General features: G+C 45.3%; 1 protein-coding gene across 2 annotated transcripts in view; it reads left to right on the forward strand.

Annotated features, from left to right (window-relative positions):
• The first annotated feature begins 2,391 nt into the window (after positions 1–2,391).
• Positions 2,392–13,971, forward strand: part of NUP93 (nucleoporin 93) — a 105,603-nt gene continuing 94,023 nt past the window's right edge. For both annotated transcript variants that reach the window (XM_022555823.3, XM_022555822.2), the window contains exon 1: positions 2,392–2,498. The gene's annotated coding sequence lies outside the window, so the exon portion shown is untranslated. The remainder of the gene's footprint in view (positions 2,499–13,971) is intronic.

Here is a 13,971-nt window from a genome sequence, read left to right on the forward strand (position 1 = left end):
AACTGTGTGAGAAGAACATCTTGAGAATGAATTTTCTTGACTCTGTTGAGTCATAGGCCCATCCCTGAACCAGCCACTCTAGCCAGGGTAGAGCTCATACTATACTAGTAGTCTTCTGCTACTTGTTTTTCACACTTAAAATTATGTTTCCAAGATCCACCTGTGTTGTGTTTGTAGCTATAGCACACTCATTTTCACTGCTGAATAATATTCCGTTGTTATAATACCCACAATTTATTTATTTAGTTAGTTAATGGACATTTTTTTTTCCTGTTATGAACTGTGCTGCTGTGAAGATTCTTGCAAATATCTCCTGGTGCACATGTGTAAGAGTTTTTCCTGGGCATGTATCAAGGAGTGGAATTGCTGGGGTTTACAATATGGAAGTATTCAGCTCCAAAAGGTAAAGGTCCTGATTTTCCGTTTGGCAATGTTTCATGAGTATTTGCCTATGGTATTAAAAATTCTTCTTTACATAATAGAAAAAAGCAAGGTAAAAGGGTAAAACATTATTCAGATGCAAGATGCTGTTATATTTGTGGATATTGTCTGACCACAGCAGGATCTGGTTATATTTAATAGCTTTAAGACAAAGGCCACACCCATATATATTGTCAATCAGCATCAATCATTTATACAGAACCCACAATATGCTGGTGTGAGCTGTTAAAGACAAACGAAGCTGGACACTAGTTAAAGTGGTAAGGACATATTTTAATCAGCAATATTCTATTGCAGTAAGGAACAGAGTCCAGCATGAATGGAACTCAACTTTGATTTGTACAGAGGTGACTGGGCGTTTCAAAGGGAGAATCAGAGAATAGGGAGGGGGTTGAGCTCTGCTGAGTTAGGGAAAAATTACCAAAAGTGGGAAGGAGGTGTCAGTCCATGTGAAACTCATCTGGATTTGCTAACTGGTGCTCACTGAAGTTAGGCTGCTGCCCTCACACAGAGGCTGGGAGACAGGGACCCTATCTTCAGGTGTTGGCTGGAAAAAATGGTAAATTCTTTTGGCAGCCTTGAGTTTTCTCTGGCAGGTACTTTAAGAGGGGCTAGGGTCACCTAAGGATGTGGCCCTGAGCTGTTAGAAACTATGTTGGTTGTTTTGCTCAAGTTGTTACAGGCTGAGGTTGAGGCCCTAGAAGAGAACAGGGCTCAGAGGAGCCTGGCTAGAGTTCTGTCAAGGAGAGAATCTGTCAGAAGTGAGAGGAAAGGTGTGGTGAGGGTGGGAATAGCACTATTTCTCTCCTCTCTACCTTTGCTTACACCATTCCCTAGGCCAGGAAAAACCTCCTCTCTCTCTGCCATTCTAAGCCCTATTCATCCTTATGGCTCAGTTAAGGTGTCACTTCCCCTGAGAAGGCCTGCTTGACTTTCAACCCACCAGACCGGGTTAAACACCCTTAGCATCCTTATATAGCTTTGTCATGCACTTAGCACATTACATTGAAATACACTCTGCTTCCTCACCAGATCGTAAGGACTGGGTCTCATTCATTTTGGGCATATTGTGAGCACTAATGTATGTTGCATGAGTGGGCACTGTGACAATCAAAGGTCCACTCTCCTTATGTCTTGGACACAGAAATAGCCTCCCAGCTCCTCTCTGCTTCCCTCTTCTCTACCCAGAGGGCTAGAGAGATCGTCTATAAAGGTAAGTCAGCTCATGCCACAGTTTGGCTTCAGATCCTCCGGTGGCTTCCATTTGCATGAGGAATAACTTCAACTTTCTTGCTGTGGCCTGAAGGACCTGAAAGTCTGGCCCCAGCCAACTGTGAGTCTTATCACACCTGAGCTGGATCATCCTCTAGCAGTCATACTCCCCTTCTTTCTATTCTTCAAACACCAGGCTTGTTTCCCGGTGGAGCCTTCAGATTTGTTCCTTCTACTTAGAATGTTCTGCAGCCAAGACTCTGCAAGGCTGACCCTTTCTCATCATTCATGTTTCAGCTCAGCCAGCACCTCCTCAGAGAGGCCCTCCCTGACCACATTCTCTCTCCCATCACACTGCTTTTTTCGTCATTGCCCTCCTTACAAACTGGAGGTGATTTATTATATTTTGTTTCCCCCACCAGCTTGAGAACTCCATTAGGGCAGGGATCTTGTCTGCCGTGGCTGCCACTATGCCTCCAGTACCTAGAATAGTGCCTGGCACTCGGATGGTGTTCAATGAAGGGTAAGAAATCCGCGCAGGCAATTGTGGGATCGCTTTCTCCGGCAGGAGCCGACTCTAACCAAGTGGGAGGGGTGAGGGCGGTGGCTGGGTGCGTGTGGGGAGGGACAGCTCAGTCGAAGGCCCCGCCCAATCCCCGCCCAAACCCCGCCCATGTCCGTGTCCTCTTCCTCGGGTCTCCATAAAGTTCATTTGGCGGCGCGCCGCGCGGGGTCTTCTGGGAAGGCCTGTCTCGGCCAATCAGGAAGCGCGGGCGAGCGGCGCGAGACGCGGCTGCTGCGTTTTCTAACCCGGACTTGAGCGGCTGACGCGGCTGCAACGCCAGGTAAGGGTGTTTGTGGCCCCGTCCTTTCGACACGGGGCAGGTCCTTGAACCTAAGGTCCAGAGGCTGGGCGGAGCCCGGTCCCCGTGCTCGGAGCCGTGCTGCTCACACTTCTCGTTCGCCTCATGGCAGCCGGCACGCCTGACGCCTGCGACACAGCGCCCTGTCGAACCGCCCCCCGTTATAGCGTCGGGCTGCGCTCCGGGAGTGCTTTCTATCTGCCCTCTTTCTGAATGCGGAGCCTCGGCCCCCTGGCGACCCTCCTGTCCCACTACAGCGCTCTGCCGGCGCGCCACGCCCACCCCTGCCCTGCGAGTCCACCCTTGGCTGTATCGGTGCCCCTCCCCGCCACCACACTCCGCCTGGTATCTTCCTGACCGCGCCCTGTCAGCTCCCTCGCTCGCTCCTCGGGGATACTCTATCGGGAGGCGTTTCCCTCCCGGGAAAGGGACTACCCTGTGAGCCTTGGCCTATCTCCTCTGTCTGCATCCAGCGGAATGCGCCATCCCGTGCAGGGAGATGCTAGTGATTAGAACCTGGAGGTGGCCCGCACTTTCTCTGGGCCCACAGCACCCCATCCTCTGCAAAGGCAATGCCTGCATTTATTGGGTCTCTTTTTTTAAAATTACGGGGCCGACCGCAGGGGTCTTTGTTCCAAGTTTGGACGACCCATTGACAGAGCTGCTGGTCCAGATTTGCCCCTCTGTCGGGTGTGAGAAGAGGTTATGATTTGTTTAGACCAAAATGTTTTCCAGCAAGGGTCACCTTTCTGTTCTGTTTGGCGGCTGTGAGAGGGTGCCCTTGGGCATCGCATCCTTTCTTCTTTCTTTCAGTTATTCTTCTTTGTGAATTTGTGTTTGGGACATTTTCATTTTTTATTCGTGTTGATCTCACTCGAGGCTCATCGTTCTTAATACCTGTTTATTAGGTTAACAGATCCCACATGAATATCTCCAGCCTGGGCCTCTTCCTTGACCTATATCCAGCTGCCTACTTTAATATCTCCACTGTGATGATTTGTAGGGAACTCAACCTGAACATTTCAAGATAGGGCTAGCAAGGTTCCCTCCACTTCTCTTCCCAGACTGCTTTTCTTGCTGTTTTTTTTTTCTCAGTAATGTAAAAGGCTCTGACCGATAACCTTTGAGTCATCCTTAACTGCTCTCTTTCTTTCTTACTTCACATCCAATGCTTGGCATCCTGGGCCAGGTCACCATCACCTCTCCTGGATTATTGAAATAGTCTCCCACCTGGTCTCCTGGCTTCTGCCCTGGCCCCTATTTTCAGCACAGCAGATAGAAGGACCCTCCGGTGGGTCCCCATCTCATTTAAAGATGAACTCCTTACAGTGAGTTATATGGCTTTACATAATCTGACCCACTGTTATTTTCCCACTTTCGTTTTCTGCTACCCTCTCCTTCCACATGGCAGACATGCTTCGACCTCAGGACCTTTGTGCTTGCAATTCAATATTCATATGGTTCGCTCTCACTTCTTTCAGGTTTTTATTCAAGGGTCACCTAGTGAGACATTCCCCACTTCCTATCTTCCTTTATTGCTTTAGTTGTTCTTATATTTTACTCATTTATATGTGTATTGTTTGTTTTCCCCCTCTAGAACGTTATCTGTTTTGTTCCCTGATGTATCCCCAGCACCTAGACCTGGCACACAGTAGGTGCTCAACAAATAGAAAGTAAATCCATGTTCCTGACACTGTTAGAGGCTTGGGGATCCAGTGGTGACTGAGATAGGCCTGCGCTCACTGAGCTGCTGTTTCTGTGGAGCACATCATCAGCAATAAGCCCGCAGGGGTAGCATGTAGTGGCAGGGCCTTTTTAAAAAGAGGGCAGGGGTGTCTGAACAGAGACCTGTTTGAAATCAGAGAGGGGAGTATCTCGGGCAAGAGCATTCCTGGAATGGGAACAGCAAGTGCAAATACCCTGAGGTGGGAACATTAGAGATGTGGTGAACTTGAGTGTCTAAACCTGCTTCCTGATGGGCTGAGGTAGAAAATAAGGTAGAGAGAAAGATAGATACGCCTAGGAGAAGGAGGGGTCAGAGCAAAGACCTGGAGATGAGGACCTGAGGTATGTTCAGGGAACAGGTCACTTTAATTCAGCAGACATTTTATTCGGTAACTTTTTTAAGTTTGTACCAAACTTAGCAGCTGAGGATTCAAAGCTGAGCAGTCTGTGGACCTCACCCTACAGGAATTCTCCATGTAGAGAGAGAAACAGACTTGGGAATAAAATCATCACAACTCTTCACCTGGCCAGGGAAGAACAGTAATAGATGGTTGAGAATAGTGTGGGAGGGGTTTGAGGTAGGTAGGACTGTCCCAGCTGACTTTGCAAGGTACACAGGAGTTCCCATGTGCCAGGGTATGTTTGTGTTCTAGCAGAGTGTACACCTGTATGTGCCAGTGTGTGAAGGGAGGAAACAGCATGAGGCATCCCAAGGAGTAGAGAATTGCTAGGGTATCTTTGCGGGGAGGCAGTATGAGATGAGGATGGTAAGGGTGGCAGTGCCCGTTCTTTGGAGGGTGCCCCTATTGGCCATGTCAACGCATGAGCACTTCCTTCTATAGGAGATGGAAGGTGTTCCTGAGGGTATAAAGCCAGGGGAACGTTTCAGAAAGACCTCTCTAGACAAGGGGAGTGTAGGTTAGAGGAACAAGAAGGCTTAGACTGTTGAGGTAATCAGGAGAAGAGCGTGAGGTTAGAGTGGGGGCAAAAGAGATGAGGGTTTGACTTTCCGAAAGGTTTGGGAGATGGACCTGGAGACTGGATGTTTGGAGAGGAAAGGGAGCCTGAGGTGGTTTCTGGCTGAATTGACTGGTGCTAATTGTTTTATCAAGAGAGACTGGAAATGCAGGAGGAGGAAGTGGTGCTGGTGGTGGTGGCAGTGGCAGCTAAGAGGGGAGAGAAGTGAAGCGTTTGGGATAATATGTAGTTTGAGGCATCCACTGGTCAGCCAGCTGTAGATGTCAGGTGAACAGTTGGAAATATTGACCCTGGGAGAGAGCTGGGCTGGACATAGAGATACGGAAGTCACCTTTGTTTTGATAGGTCAGTGTCCTTGCCTGGACCCAGATAGGCCTCCGAGGTCCATGGAAAGGCAGCCTTGAGCCTCCTGGCACTGCCTGCTTAGGAGTGTGTGTGTGGTTCTCTTGGATGCACATGTGTATGTGAACGGATTCAGAGAGGTCTGTAGCCATCTGGGAGATGGATGGCTGTGGCAGGAATTGTAGTTGAAGTTCAAGTGGATGTTATCCAGAGAAATATATAGTGTGAGAAGAGGAGGTCCAAGGATAGAAGCTTGGCATTTGAGGGGTGGGTAGGTGAAGGAGGCATAGCAGAGGAGGCTGAGAGAGGGAGGAGGAGGAGGAGAACCAGGAGAAGGTGGAGTCTCCACGTCTTGGGAAGAGAGAGTTTCAGGAAGGAAGGAGTGGTTAGGATGTCATAGGCTGTGAGAAAGGAAGGATTGAAGAGTCCGTTGGATTTGGCAGTTGGGTCAGTGGGGACTGCCGGGGAGTTCAGGAAATGGGAGGCAGGCAAGCAAAAGTTAGATGGCAGTGGTGATGAATGAATGACGCGTGACAGGGGATGGCCGTCTCTTTATGAAGGGAGTGGGAGCCAGAGGAGGACACGGGGTCGAGGAAGTTTTTAAAAATAAACTTCTTATTTTAGATTTGTTTTAGATTTATAGAACACATGCAGGATAGTACGGAGTTCTCTGCACCCCTCACCCAGTTTCCCCTACTGATGAGGAATTATTTTAGGGAAGGAGAGACCTAAATCCTAGAAGGAACCAATGACAGTGGAAAAAAAGGACAACCATCACTTCCTGAGCTCTGGCTGTGGGCAGGTCTCTGCCATGGGCTTTACTTCTATAATCTAATGCCATCCTCACGGCAACCCTGTGATGTCAGGCTTACTCCCTTCCCTGTCTCCCTCGTTTCAGTAAATGGCACCTTCATGGTCTGAGTTACTCAGGCTTAAAACCTTGGCATTGTCCTTGACTTCTTTTCTCCTCTCACATTCTACATCAGCAATTCATGTCTACACCAAATCTACTCTTAAAATATAGTATCCATGAACCAGACCCACTTTTTGTCTCTTCCACCACTATCACCCTGGTCCACGCGGGTGTCAGGTATCACATCTGGGTGATGGAGTAGCCTCCTGACTGGTCTCCCTGTTCTTACTTTGTCCCCTCAAGCCCCCTGTCTGTTCTCCACACAGCAGTGGGAATGAGCCTTAGAGAAGGCTCAACCCTTCACTGGCTCCTGTCATAAGTAGGCTGAAATCCAGAGTCCTTGGTGCTGGGAAGCCGACATGATCTGACCCTGTCCCAACCCCTTCTCCCACCACCCTTCCCCATGATTATGTGCTTCAGCCACGTGGCCTCCTGCTCTTCAACTATGCAAACTACACTTCTGCCTTGTTTCCTTGGCAAGAACATTCTTCCCCCAAATATCTACATAGCTCACCCACTTACTTCAATCAGGTCTCTGCTCAAAGGTTTCCTTTTAAAAGAAGCTTCTCAGAACACCCCAGCTAAAGCAGTCCTACCATCCACTCTGCTGCATTTCCCTGTTTTACCTCCCTCATAGCATTTATCAATACTTGGCATCATGTGTCTATATGTTTATGCATTTTTATTGTCTGTCTCCTAATAGACATAAGCTCCCTGAGGCTGGGGAACTTTGTCTGGTTATTCCGTAGCTCCATCCCCATTGCTTTGAACAAACAGTACCTAGCGTATGGTAGATGCTCAATAAGTATTTGTTAAATGAATGAAGGAAAGCTGCCATATAAATCACCATGACCTGAGTGGCTTAAACAACAGAAGTTTGTTTTTCTACAGTTCTGGAGGCTGGAAGTCCAAGACCAGGATGCCACATGGTTGGGTTGGTGAGGACCCTCTCTTTCTGGCTTGTTAGTAGCCACCATCTCGAGTGTGCTCACATGTACATGGGGCTCTAACTTTGGTGAACTTTACAAGGCAAACACAGGAATTTAGAAATTGAGTCATTAGGCATTTGGGGAAAGGTTTGCTGAAGGTTATTCTGGCAGTTAGTGACTGTATTGAGGATCTAGCTACTGTTTAAGGGCACTGTTGGAGTTACATATTTAAAAAAAAAGGTAAAGCTACAAAATAAATTTTAAGCTGTTTGGGAGAGAAGGAATCTAGGTATTAATGATAACATAAGGCAAATGAGGAGAATGTCAGCAGGGTGGTGGACTAACAGGTCCTCACGCTTTGTCCCCCCATAAAAACAACAAAAACAGCAAATAAACAACTATATATTGACGAAAGTAGCTCTGTGAGAGCTCCAGAGTGAAATAAGGAGGCTGCAGAAACCCTGTGGAGGGACTTCCCCGGTGGCGCAGTGGTTAAGAATCCGCCGGCCAATGCAGGGGACACAGGTTGGAGCCCTGGTCCGTGAAGATCCCACATGCTGCAAAGCGACTAAACTCATGCACCACAACTACTGAGCCTGCGCTCTAGAGCCCACGAGCCACAACTGCTGTAGCCCGCGCACTTAGAGCCCATGCTCTGCAGCAAGAGAAGCCATTGCAATGAGAAGCCCGCACACTGCAACGAAGAGTAGCCCCCGCTCGCCACAACTAGAGAAAGCCCATGCGCAGCAACAAAGAGCCAAGGCAGCCAAAAATAAATAAATAAAAATTTAAAAAAGAAAAAAGAAACCCTGAGGAGCACAAAAACAGATGGCTGGCCACATAGAAACGTGTAAGGCAAATAAATAAATGGAGTAGAGAGGAATCTAGATGAGGGGAGATTCCTGTGGGATGGGTATTGAGGAAAACCATTTTGGTAAGTAGGACTTGAATTCGTGGTAAAACGATAGCTGATGTTTGAGTGGTTACTGTGTGGCAGGCGAGGAAGGTACGTCTATTTTTCCACTTCACAGGTGAGGCCCAGAGGGAGTAATTAACTTGCCCAAGGTCACCCAGCTAGAGGGTACAGTTCCTGGCTGGATCTCAGGGGTGTGGTAGAAGGTGAGTAGATGTTCCTGGTTGTGAAAAATGGCATGAGCACAGAGCAGGGTATGCACGAGGACGGTCAGGGACAGAGTGAATCACATTACTGGTACACAGGGTTTCTCCAAAAACAGTGCCTCCTCTGGATCCCGTGAGTGGAAGGTATTGAGGGCTTTTGTTCAGGAGCAACATAGGGAAAGTGATGGTGGAAAGAGGAACGTGGTCGCAGTGAGCAGAGTGATGTGCAGTGGGAGGGGCTGGAACTTGCATCTAGCAAGAACTTGGGCTTAAAGGGAGGGAAGTCTGGCCTTGAGTGATGGTGATGAAGATGGAAGCAACAGTTAGACTAACCTTATTGTGGTAATCATTTCACAGTATTTATGTCTATCAAACCACGTTGTGTGCCTTATAATTACACAATATTGTGTGTCAGTTATATCTCAATAAAGCTGGAAAAGGAAAAAAAGCAACAGAAGATGCTGCAAAAATAAAGTATCCCTTGCTCTCTAAATCTGTTTAGGTAATGAGAGATTTGGAGAGTGAGGGATGTCATGTTATCTGAATCTGTAATATTTGGTTTCCTGAGATTTTGTCAGGGAGAGCAATAGTTTGGATAATGAGGAATACCTGCGTGCTCTTTCTCAAAAATGTGTCTGCATCTGTTTTGGTTTCTGAGTCTGGAGAGTGGAGAATAGCTGTAAATAAACAGTCCGAGGTCATGCACAGGTGCAAGGAGAAGGGTGAGTTAGAACCTGAGAGAGTGCAGCCCAGGTACAGGTGAAGGGGTTTGGGAGGGCGTCTGGTGGCGGCGGTGGTGGTGGGTGGATAACTGCATTTTGAGGTGCACCGGGTGTGGCATTTGTGGGTTTGAGTGGAAACGCACCGGCAGTGCCTGGAAGCTCCTGGTTTGGAGCGTGAGTTCAAGAAGCAGGATGGGAGTGTGGATTTGACATTCATTGCCATCGAGGAGTCAGGGGCAGTGGTGAGACAAACACGCTGAGGCAGGGAGTTTAGAGCAGTTTTTAAATGAACAAGCTATTAAAAATTAGAAACGGTCACATACGCTTATGGAAAGGATTCAGATTGACAGAGGGTTATACAACGAAAAGTAGAAATCTCCCAAATCTTAGCTTTGCCCTCTGGAGATAATGCTAAGTTTCTTGTTGTGCTAATGTTATGTTTCTTGCTATTTCTTCTAAATTGTATCTGTGAACAAACCTTAATATATGTATTATATATATTAACATATACACTTAATATATGTTGAGTGTATAGCTTGATGAATTTTTATATATGTATTCAATCATGTGACCATCACCCATATTGAGATATAGAGTATTTCCAATACCCTGGTGTCTTACCTTCGGCTGCCATATAAACCACCATGGCCTGAGTGGCTTAAACAACAGAAGTTTGTTTTTCCACGGTTCTGGAGGAAGTCCGAGACCAGGGTGCCACATGGTTGGGTTCTGGTGAAGACCCTCTCTCTTTTTGGCTCGTAGGTGGCCACCATCTCAAGTGTGCTCACATGTACTTTCCTGGGTGAATGTGTGTGTGGAGTAGGGGTGGGAGATAGAGGAAGCAGTTTTCTGGTGTCTCTTCTTAGGAGGGTACTGGTCCCATCATGAGGGCCCCCTCTTCATGACCTCATCTAAACCTAATTACCTCCCAAAGGTCCCTTCTCCAAATGCCTTCACATTGGGGGTTAGGACTTCAACATATGAATTTTAGAGGGACACATTTCAGCCTGTAGTACCAGAAAAGTTCTGTTGTGCTTCCTCCCAGTCATTCCCCATCCCCACCGACCCCCCAGATAACCAGTGTTCTGATTTCTAGCACCACAGATTAGTTTTTTCTCTTCTTAAAATCCATATAAATCGAATCATGCAGTGTCTTTTTTTGGTGTCTGGTGCTTTAGTTCATTCTTATGTCTGTGAAATTTATCCCTATTGTTCCATGTAGCTTTAGTTTGATCTTTTCCGTTGCTGTGTGGTATACCGGGGAATGACTACCACCATTAAAAGCTCAAATGGTATAATTCTGTATATACAGTGTTTTAAGATTATTTGGGGTCGGTGGGTGGGGGCAGGGGACTCAGACTTTAGAATCTGATAACAACTATAGTGCTTCTCTTATATTTTTAAAAAAATGTATGCATATATTTCTCGGGGTTCCTGGTGCCTGTGATGCTGGTGTCATGGCTCTCAGGACAAGAAGCCTTCCTTAGTTTACAGCAGGGTTTCTCAACCTTGACACAATTGATGTTTTAGGCTGAATAATTCTTTGTTGTGGAGGTTGTGCTGTGCATCATAGGATGTTTAGCAGCATCCCTGGCCTCTGCCATCTAGATGTCAGTAGCACGTCACCTCTCTCTCTCAGTTGTGACAACCAAAAATGCCTCTATATATTGCAAGTGCTCCCTGGGGAGCAAAGCTGCCCCCAGCTGAGAACCATTGGTTTCGAGATGAGCCAGAGCCTTTTGGAGGTAGACTTGGTGATCTGCCCCTGTTTATGCCAGCTGTAATATGGGGCCTGTATCATACCTCAGGTTCTTTATACAGATACTTTTCATCACCGCTGAAATGGGGCTGCTCCTTCCTTTAATTCAGTTTAAAGACTGAATTAAAATATCCCACGTCTGTAGATTCTTCATGGTGGGCAGGACCTTAGAAATCACCTGAGCCAACCCCTTCCTCTCACCGGTGGTGAAACTGGGATCCAGAGATGAGGAAGGGCCGGTCCCAGGGTCAGAGAGATGATGCGGGGCAAAGCCGGGATGGGGTGCACAGTTCTACTCCAAGAATTTGTCAGAAGGTAGGCTGTGTGGTTACTTTATGTTTCTGTGTGATGCCAGATTGCTTCTCTTTGCTCATTGAAGATGAAATAATACAAGTGTTATGTATCAAGAAAGCTGATACTACACACTCCTTACTGCAAACACTGAGTCATCCAGGCCCATACTTGTACTGAATCACTCAGGTCTTTAATTTCTCTTCTGTCTAGGGTACTTTATTTTAATTCTTTGTTTTTTTGTGTTTTTTTAGATTTATTTTATTTTATTTATTTAAAAATATTTTTTTCAACCAATAGCATTTATTTACAACATGTTTACAAATAAATCTATTACTTAAAATAGAGAACAGCTATTAAGAAAAATTTTTTTCACACACACACACACACACACACACACACTGTATTTTATTTTTACAAGAGATAAATAAACTGACACCAAGCATTGTAAATGGATGACCACAACAAAGGCAATAATGACTGCATTTACCAAACACGAAACACACTCATACTATGTCATAATATTGACATTCAGTCCAGTAATCCTCCACTGTAACAGCTCCTTTATTTTTCAGTAAAAATTGATTTGTATATTTTTCGCCTCTGAGTCCTTGTGGGATTTTTTATTTTTTTTTATTCAAACAGAAAGTCACAAAAATTATAATCATCCTCATCAGTTCACTCAGTCCCATGTAATTAATTTGTTTTCATCTTGATCTTTTGTTAGCACTTTTATTCATGAGTTTTCCATTAGAATTCATGAGTTTTCCATTAGAGTTCTGAAAATGCTTTTTCATTCAGTTCAGCAGTATAGTCAGTTACCAGAAACCTGTACTTGTCAGAGTCTTTTCCATGAATTCCTTGAAGATGAAACCCTTTTATAGGAACATATTTGCAAAAGTAGTTCTTTGTTTTCTCCAGAAGTCTACCTTCTGAATAATGATTAGGTCTAACTCTTTTACTTAGTTTCACAGGACTATAAAGAGTTAATCCAACAGCACTTTTTTTGTTGTTGTTAATCATTGTTTTCATCTTCTAGAGGCATCTGAAACAATAGTATCTGTTAGGATGTAATTTTCTTTTGGTTGTTGTAATTGACAGCTGACAGATATAGTACAAAGTAGAATGATGCTGTCATTTAACCATAGCTTATGTATTCAGAAGAAGAGAGGAGAGCAGAACCAGTCTTCAGCTTTTGACACCTCCTGTGAGGCTTTCCTCATTAATCTTGGTGTTGGACATTGAACACTGTTCTTGTGTTTTAATCCTGTTACAGTCTAATTAATAATAAGTTTGAGGGCAAGATTTCCACTTGAAATTCAATGCTAAATTTCTTTTGAATCACACCTTCATTGTGGAAATTTGTATTTACAATTAAAACCATATTTGATAGTGGTGAATGTAAAAATTGTACATTTAAAAATTGCAGGTGTCTCCCAGAAGTTCTTACTGAATGATATGAAGCTGTGATTAAATAAGTCATAATTTAATATCATATATTTGCTAGAAGATTTTTTTGAAGCAGAGACATTTATAATTGACAAAGTGTTGCCAAATTGGCAACTTTGGGAAAAAGCTAAAATAGCATTTTACAGTGATATAAATCAGGAGAGTTAATAAAATACTTTCTGTGTATCATCAACCCCTTGAAGGAGGTAAGCATTATCATCTCCTCTTTAGAGATGAGGAAATGATGAGGGGAGATTTGGGTTTTATCCCCGGGGTACATCAACTGATTTATTATGAAGGATGAATGGCCAGGTAAAGAGGTACATAGGACGGGGTCCGGAAGAGTCCTTAGCACAGGAGCTTCTGTCTTTATGGAGCCGGGGTGCACCATTCTCCCAGCGTGTGGATGCATTCACCAACTGAGAAACTCAACAAATCTCATTGTTCAAGAGTTTTGTTTTTTTTTTAAAGAGAAAGGTGAATATATGATCCAATTTTTAAAATATTTTATTTTATTTATTTATTTATTTATGGCTGTGTTGGGTCTTCGTTTCTGTGCGAGGCTTCCTCTAGTTGCGGTGAGCGGGGGCCACTCTTCATTGCAGTGCGCGGGTCTCTCACTGTCGCAGCCTCTCTTGTTGCGGAGCACAAGCTCGAGACGCGCAGGCTCAGTAGTTGTGACTCATGGGCCTAGTTGCTCCGCGGCATGTGGGATCTTCCCAGACCAGGGCTCGAACCCGTGTCCCCTGCATTGGCAGGCAGATTCTCAACCACTGCGCCACCAGGGAAGCCTCCAAGAGTTTTTATAGAGCTTAATCTGCAGCCCTTGCTTCCCCTTCCCAGAGGTTGGTGGGTGAGGCTGAAAGTTCCAACTCTTTAATCACTTGGTCTTTCTGGTGACCAGCCCCATCCTGAGGCCACCTAGCTTAGCCTTTCCAAGTTACCTCATTTGCATACATTCAGGTGTGCTTAAAAGGGGTTCCTTGTGAGTTACAAAAGACTCAGAACTTCAGGACATTCCAAGGGTTTTAGAAGCTGTGTGCCAGGAACTTGGGGACAAAGACCAGATATATTTCTTATTATACTACACTACTCTTTTTTGGCTTGATTAAATATTTAACATGGTTATATTGGGAATGTGGAAATGACCATATTTTTCATAATTAAGACACATGTTAATAGCAAGTGAACCAAAATTATTTGATGCATTTTTGCTCTGCCCTTTTTT

This window comes from Delphinapterus leucas, chromosome 20 (assembly GCF_059928025.1).
Source record: "Delphinapterus leucas isolate spDelLeu-1000000601 "Yukka" chromosome 20, BTC_Dleu_Yukka2, whole genome shotgun sequence".
Classification (NCBI taxonomy): domain Eukaryota; kingdom Metazoa; phylum Chordata; class Mammalia; order Artiodactyla; family Monodontidae; genus Delphinapterus; species Delphinapterus leucas.